At 48.5% G+C, this 7,106-nt stretch overlaps 1 pseudogene; it reads left to right on the top strand.

Annotated features, from left to right (window-relative positions):
- The first annotated feature begins 206 nt into the window (after window positions 1–206).
- On the top strand, window positions 207–880 carry LOC147347896 (uncharacterized; annotated as a pseudogene).
- Window positions 881–7,106: the final 6,226 nt, after the last annotated feature.

Raw genomic sequence — 7,106 nt, 5'->3', positions numbered from 1 at the left:
CCATGCTCTGTGCGAACCACGGGCCCTGGGTTCACCGGGGGCACGCCCGCATGCCTGCTCACACAGCCTGCGCGGCTTTGTGTGTGACACATGGCTCACGGAGGATGCTGGTGACCAGCTCGTGAGAGGAGACGTGCTCCCCGTGCCCCAGGCCCCACACCCACGGCCGCTGCGCTCCCTCCTCGGACTGCCTGTGGCGATCCCGCATGGGCAGCAGACAGCGGCAAACCCGAGGCACACGTTCTACCTTCCTAAGCTGGGAAGGAAGTTCGAACCGTTTAGCCTCCTGAGTGGTAGAGCTTCCGGAAGACAAAAGGTCGGACTACAAGGCCGACTGGGGATGGACAGCAGAGATGCCAGGGGAGAGGAGAAACCAAGCCTGGAGAGGAAGATCACAGGCAGAAGGGTGCCCCCTGGCGGCTGTTAGTGACCCTGCTCTGGGAGGGTCTGTGAGCACCGGACACCGGCGGCCTCCTGCGACCTGATGGCCCCTCGGGCGCTCACTGAGCTCCTGGCAAGGCTTCTGACAGCCGCGTCAGCACAGACCCGGCCCGAGTCTCTATGTTCAGCCAGTGCCCACCGGCAGTGCAGGGCAACACCTTTCCCGTCAGAAGGACAGGGTGGCTGGCTGGCTGGCAATGGGGTCGGTGCCCCCAGCAGCGCCACACCCCAAGGACATGGCCTCTCACCCACGGGCTCCTGGGGACGGCGAGTGGGGAGTGGGGCCTCGGGTCTGCACGTGCCCTGCTGGGACTTCTTTAACAAGTGTATGGATAACAACTTAAAACTGTGTTCATTACAGAGCTATTTTGGCCATCTCTTAAACGAGAATGGGATTTTTCTAGGCCTCTATCCTGCTAGGCTTTTAGTGGCTGACTGAACTCTGAGCAGCAGTGACTCAGAGCTGAAGCGTCCTAGGGACACACAGAACTCGGAACAAAACTGGAGGGAAATTAACGTAGGGATGACGCAGAAGTGGGGCGTGCCTGACACTCAGGGAGCGCTCCCATCTCAGACGGGCAGCACGACCCCCACGTCTGCGCTCCTGTGTGGACTGAGCAGCACGGGCAGGGGCGCGGTGGGAGAGCAGGGGAACAGGCCCTCCCTGTGCCCACCCCCCACGGACCCAGAGCAGCACCTTGGAGAGCGAGGCCACCCTCTGCGCCTTCTCCGCCTCCACCTCGGGCAGCGTCTCTGCCCTCCGCAGTCTCTGCTGCAGCTTCTCTACCAGCTCCAGGTGCTCCTGCAACTGGCGGTTCTTATCCTCTGTCTACAAAGGGAGAGCAGAGGATCAACACAGGCCGAGAGGTGTAGCCACTGTCGCTTTAAGTAAGCTGAGACAAAACCTAAATGCACGTGTCTAGTGGATTCATTCTGTTTCGGAAGCTCCCTCAGGGTAAATTTTCTCTCAGTGTTCCTGGGCTTGGTCTCAGTGAGCAGAACGCCTCCTGCCAGAGTATTTGCTTTTCCTAAACATTCCCCAAGGACATCTTTAAAAAAAAAATAAAGTTCTTCTATATTAAAGAAGATCTGTAGAATCTTATTCATTCTTATTGACAAGTTATGGGAAGAAGGGTTCACTACAGACCCTTCTTAAAATATCACCAGAATCATCATTTAGAGGGAACCCTACCGACCGCAGATGGCTACGGGCATGTAAGCCAAAATATGGCTTTCATCTCCTATGAAATACAGACCTGATAAGAGCATGCCTGGTGAAATGCCAGTCAACTAGTATTTGTAAATGCACGATTATTCTTTTAACAGATCTTCTTACTCTGAAAAACTTTCAATGTAGAACATTTAGACAGATTCTTTTTTAAAAAACAAAAAAAATTAAACTATGTATAAGCTCAGGTTCCTGAGAGGCTAGCATTTGTTTCTAAGCAGCTTTCTTACTTTTTCTGTGTGCGTATTCCTCTATGTACGTACACAAACAATATGCTATGCTTTAAAACCCACAGAAAACAATAGCATATGGTACATAGTATTTTCTGATCTGCCTTTTACAGCCATTATTTTGTATATCGTGATGCTTTTAATTAGCATTCCCCATCATACTTTTCAATGGCTTTCTATTATTTTATTTTTGTGGTGGGGACAATGATACACTTTGGCACACACCAGACTGACTCACTTTGTTTTGGAGAAGCCAGATTTGGTTTTCCTGGTTAAGTCCTGATTATCTGAGACCACTTGGGAACAGGAGCGAGTAAGGCTCACCACACCACAGGAAGTACAAACCCTAATCAGACCGGAGCTCTAACCCTGCCTTTTGTCACAGTGACCCCAGTTCCCAACAGGCAGCCAGCTGCCGTGAAGTTCCCTGCTGCTCTCTACTCTTTCGGTAACAACTCTAACAAGCCAACAGATTCACCTTCAAGTAAAACAAAAGAGTCAGGAATGGAATTCCACAAAATGGTTAAACCAAGTCCCAAATAATTCAAACCTGTAAGTTGCAGTCACCCGCAATTTTTTAAAAATGTATTTCCTTCCAGTACAGCTGATTTACCATGATGTACATCCACACTTTTGAACACAGTATTTTAGGGTCATAAGAACTTTACACTGGGACTTGATTTCCAATGTGGGAGTCACATGAAAAGATCTTTACCTTCCTTCCTCAGTAATTCACTACTATAAAAGTCAGACACAGTTCATAAAAGCCATTACCTGTCGATGCCTAGAATCCTTATTTGCAATTTCATTTTCAAGTTTATTACTGATGTCGTCCTAAGTTTCAAATCAAACATAAAGTTAACGTCCTCAGAATAAAAGTCCTAGACACGGCAGTTTTCTCGGACGTGAGCAAAAATGCGCCTATCCCAAAGGTCACGTTTGCCATGATTGGCACCCATCTGTCTTAACGTTCTGTCCAGCCACTTGGTTTACCAAGCTTCTTTTCTACATAATAAACCCAAACAGCAAACGAAAAGTATATTAAACTACCCTGTTATTGCAAGAATTCCAGGTGGGAAGGTATCTGGCATGAAGTCAGGACCTCTGTCTGCTACACCATACAGGCGGGCTTGACCCAGAACAGGGAGGGACCTTCAACAGATCCAACGGGGAGCTCTGAGGCTCGTTTCCTCGAGTGAAAGTTGGAAAAGTCTCATGCAATTTCCTCAGAATTAAAGTAGAATATTAACGAGTGGAAACAGAAGTCAAATTGTACACAACTGGGAGCAGCCTTCTCAAGCCTAGTTCTTCAAAAGCAGAGTTACACCACATGGATGAAACGCTCAAACCAGGACCAGAACTTGCTGCTGGTGCAACTCCTGTCCGCCACTTCAAAATCCACTTCAGGTCCCTCCCTGGTCACTAAGTAACCAATGTGAGCAAAGTCCTAACTTTAAAAGTGAAAGGTCTTGAAAACGCATTTTCTAGAATTCTATACGTATTAAACTCTGCCACCTAATCTCCTGTTGCCAAAGAGTAGTGTGAATAGCTTATGCAAACCTGTGCAAATATTTCTGTTTTGAGTTCTCACACAGAATTACTCACACCAAGCTACTAAACAAGTACACCTGCTGTACCACATGTTGGAGGGGTTCTCTCTGAGACGGTCTCACGGGGGAGGGGTGGGCCGGGTGGGTGCTGTCTGTCTGTGCACAGAGGAGAGGCGAGGCTCACAGGAAGAGGCCTGAGTCCCCAGCACTCTCTGTTTTCACAGTGACCGCTAGGGAGTTTCTCATAAATCAGGACACCCGCAGACATGACCACCAGAGACATCACGATTCCACATGGTTACACAGCTCGGGCCTGAGGATCTGAGGGTGAGCAAACACCACTTGACTTGTCTGACCGCCGGTATCACTGTCACACATCCCTTCAAGGAGCGGAACCTCAGAAAACTCGAGAAGATGGCCAGGCAAGCTGCCTCAGCAGAGCCCACACAGCATGCTCCCATCTCTCCGAGAGAACAGGCTCCACAGGTGTCACCAGACTCACCTGAGTGAATCAGAAGCAAATTTCAGCATCATCAGGAACACATTCGACAGGCAGTAGCGGGGGGCGGGGGGCGGGGATGAACTGGGAGACTCGGGTTGACATATATACAGCACTGATACTACACATAAAGTCAACGAGTGAGGACCTAGTGTACAGCACAGGGAAGTCTGCTCAGTGCTCTGTGGTGAAGCAAATGGGCAGGAAATCTAAAAGAGAGACAGATACGTAAATAGATAGATAGATAGATAGATGACTGATTCACTTTGCTGTACAGCAGAAATTGACACAGCAGTGTAAAGCAACTATACGCCAATAAATGAATGAATGGATGAATGAATTTTTAAAAAAGGAACACAGTGGGCCCCCTAGAACTTGTGGAAATGAGGAGTCCACACCCAGGGTGCGGCACAGCGTCAGGGCTGCCCTCATGTTGGTCCACTGCCAACGGACCGCCTGGACCAGGCCTCTTCTACCCCAGAGACCTCGATGCAGAGGCAGGGAGGCAGCCAGTTGTGGTCTCTCCAGTGATCTGCTCTTACTCACGCAGCCATCCCAAGGCTGAGATCCCCGGGAGAACAAGAAACCCACATTCCACCTCAGGACAACAGACACAGCTGCAGTCACTCACTTCGCGGACGTGCCGCTCAAGTTTTCTGTTCATGTCCTTGGACTTGAGGAGGTCCTTCCTGGCCGTGTCCAGGTCCTCCTCCAGATGTTTCACATGGGCAGAGAGAGCTGCCAGGCACTCCTCCATCTGGCTCTGCTCCCGCAACTGCCTCTCTATGATTTCCTGGAGCTCCATCTTCTTAACCACGTCTTCCTTGTGGCTTAGAGAGCCGTCGGAGGGTCTCTAAGGGGGAAAGGAAGCCTTACACAGCCTGGTTTTGGGAGGGAGGGAACACAGTACTTCCGGGCAATCTGTGAGGTCAAAACTGCCTTCTGCGCTCTGGGAGCTCACAGGACCCTCGTGGCCACTCAGACCTACATGGTGCATCGGTGAGAGGTCCCAACAGCCCCGCACAGACTGGATGGTAAGACGAGAACCAGACAGAGAGCGAGACCAAGGACTTGCCTTTCCATTGGCGCTTGGCATGTTTTCTTGCTCATGATGTACATCAAGCACCCTGTCCGTTAGTATCTTTTCCTGGTTATTCTCCTCTGAAAGAATCATCTGCTAAAACCAAAAAAATTGAATCAGAGTAAAGAAATAAGTAAAGACAGCAAAACTCCACCTGGAAAACTCAACTCTAAACTGAAAACACAACATAAAAAGAAAATACCTGGTGATGCTATCCATCCCGAATACCACCAGGTGATTAGAGTCAGAATTTGTCTTCTACTGGACAAAGGGGTACTTAAGAGATCCTGCAACTCTGAGCCACAAGTCTAGTTTACTAGTCATTAAAATAACCCTGGTGGGCGGGTCCTCAATCAGAAAGATAAATAACATCTGATGCCCACCACTACAGCCTTCATTCTTTTTTAAAATGAAAGGATTCAAATGACAAACCCTTCATGGAAATTACACAAAGACTGATCAAACTTACCTCTTTATGTGTGACACCTAATTCTTCTTCTAACAAACTACACCTTTCGAGTGCTACTCGTAATCACGCTCTCAACTCAAATAAAAGGGGCCGAGTCACTGTGTGTTGATGTGTGTATATACGTTAGTACACTTCTTAGTGTATACTCACCCTAATACATGGATACTGTCACAGAATACCTTGAATGTCTCTCATTGATCTTAACGTCAAGAGAATCTGCTTGTTAACAGCTTTAAATTCTAAGTTTGAGAGAACAAAATGTTCTCCTAAATTAATTGTTACCCAGTTTTTAACTGCAAATTGATATACAGAATATAATAAATCTTGAGACATTCATGCCAACTAATACTTTTTAACTGGGGGCTTCCCAGGTGGCTCAGTGGTAAAGAATCCGCCTGCCAATGCAAGAGGGCAGGTTCGATCCCTGGGTCAGGAAGATTCCCTGGAGTAGAAGATGGCCACCCACTCCAGTATTCATGACTGGGAAGCCCCATGAAGAGAGGAGCATGGTGGGCTACAGTCCACAGGGTTGCAAAGATTCGGACATGACTGAGCATGTATGCAGGCAACGCTTTTTAACCATATAAAACTCTGAATTCTTACAGAAAAAAATGTATATACAAGAATTCAAGACACTCAAAAGTCAACTAGTTACATAAATATGTGCATCATCCGCCTAACAAGGCAGCAAGTGTACAAATCCAGGATGGCCAGATGGCTGGTACCTTCTCGTCCAGGTCCTTGTGGTATTCAAAGAGCCATTTCAGCGCCCTGAGCACCTCCACCTCACTCCTCATGCCGGCTGGGGACTGCGCCTGCCGCCTGCCTGCTGTCATCCCGACGGGTGGAATATATCGCGAAACCAGGCACTCCAGGTGCTCCAGCAGCAGCTGCAGGGCAGGACCAAAGGAACACCTTCAACCTCATGCTCGAATTCCGGGCCGATAACTCCTCTCAGCCTCACGCTATAGCCGGAAACATGCTAAGGCACGTCGGAATCCTGCCAGTTCAGTCGAAAGTTAGAGTGGACTTCCCCAGGGGCCCAGTAGTTAAGACTCCACACTTCTTCAAGGATCATGGGTTTTAACCCCTGGTCGGGGAACTAAGATCCCACACAAAGTGTAGCATGGACAAAAATGTAAGTTACGAGAACTCCCCCCTCATATGTACTAAAATTACATTAGCTCTCATCAGAAATTTGAAGCAAGGTATGAGAACCCAGAACTGATCCACCCTGGTCTGTTCAGTGGGAAGATGTGGAAAATGACTTGAAAATCAGACAAAGTTTAAAGACAGCACACGGAGGCCAGCGTTGACCCCCGCGGGGCAAATGTCAACACGTGAGAATCCCCCTACTGACCCTGATGTTGTTTCTTTCAGCTTTCAGCTGAGCGATCTCCTCTTGGCTTTTACAAAGCTGCTCCCTGTAGGTGTATCCTTCGGGAGTTGAAAATTCCTAGAAAACAGTTAAATGAGAAACTAAATGCAAACATAAATTAAAAAGAGAGCGAGACTGTGAAGACTGACCCTGTCAAGTCTCTCCAGGCTCCACACAAAGGATCTCCATGCCCCTCCAGAGAAGAGGGGTCCACGGACCCCAAGACCACA

This window comes from Bos grunniens, chromosome 22, assembly GCF_055505025.1.
Source record: "Bos grunniens cultivar Pamir isolate PY7600 chromosome 22, Bosgru_T2T1.0, whole genome shotgun sequence".
NCBI lineage: Eukaryota > Metazoa > Chordata > Mammalia > Artiodactyla > Bovidae > Bos > Bos grunniens.
Note: the sequence above shows the minus strand (reverse complement) of the source record. Positions and strands in the feature narration are given on the sequence as shown.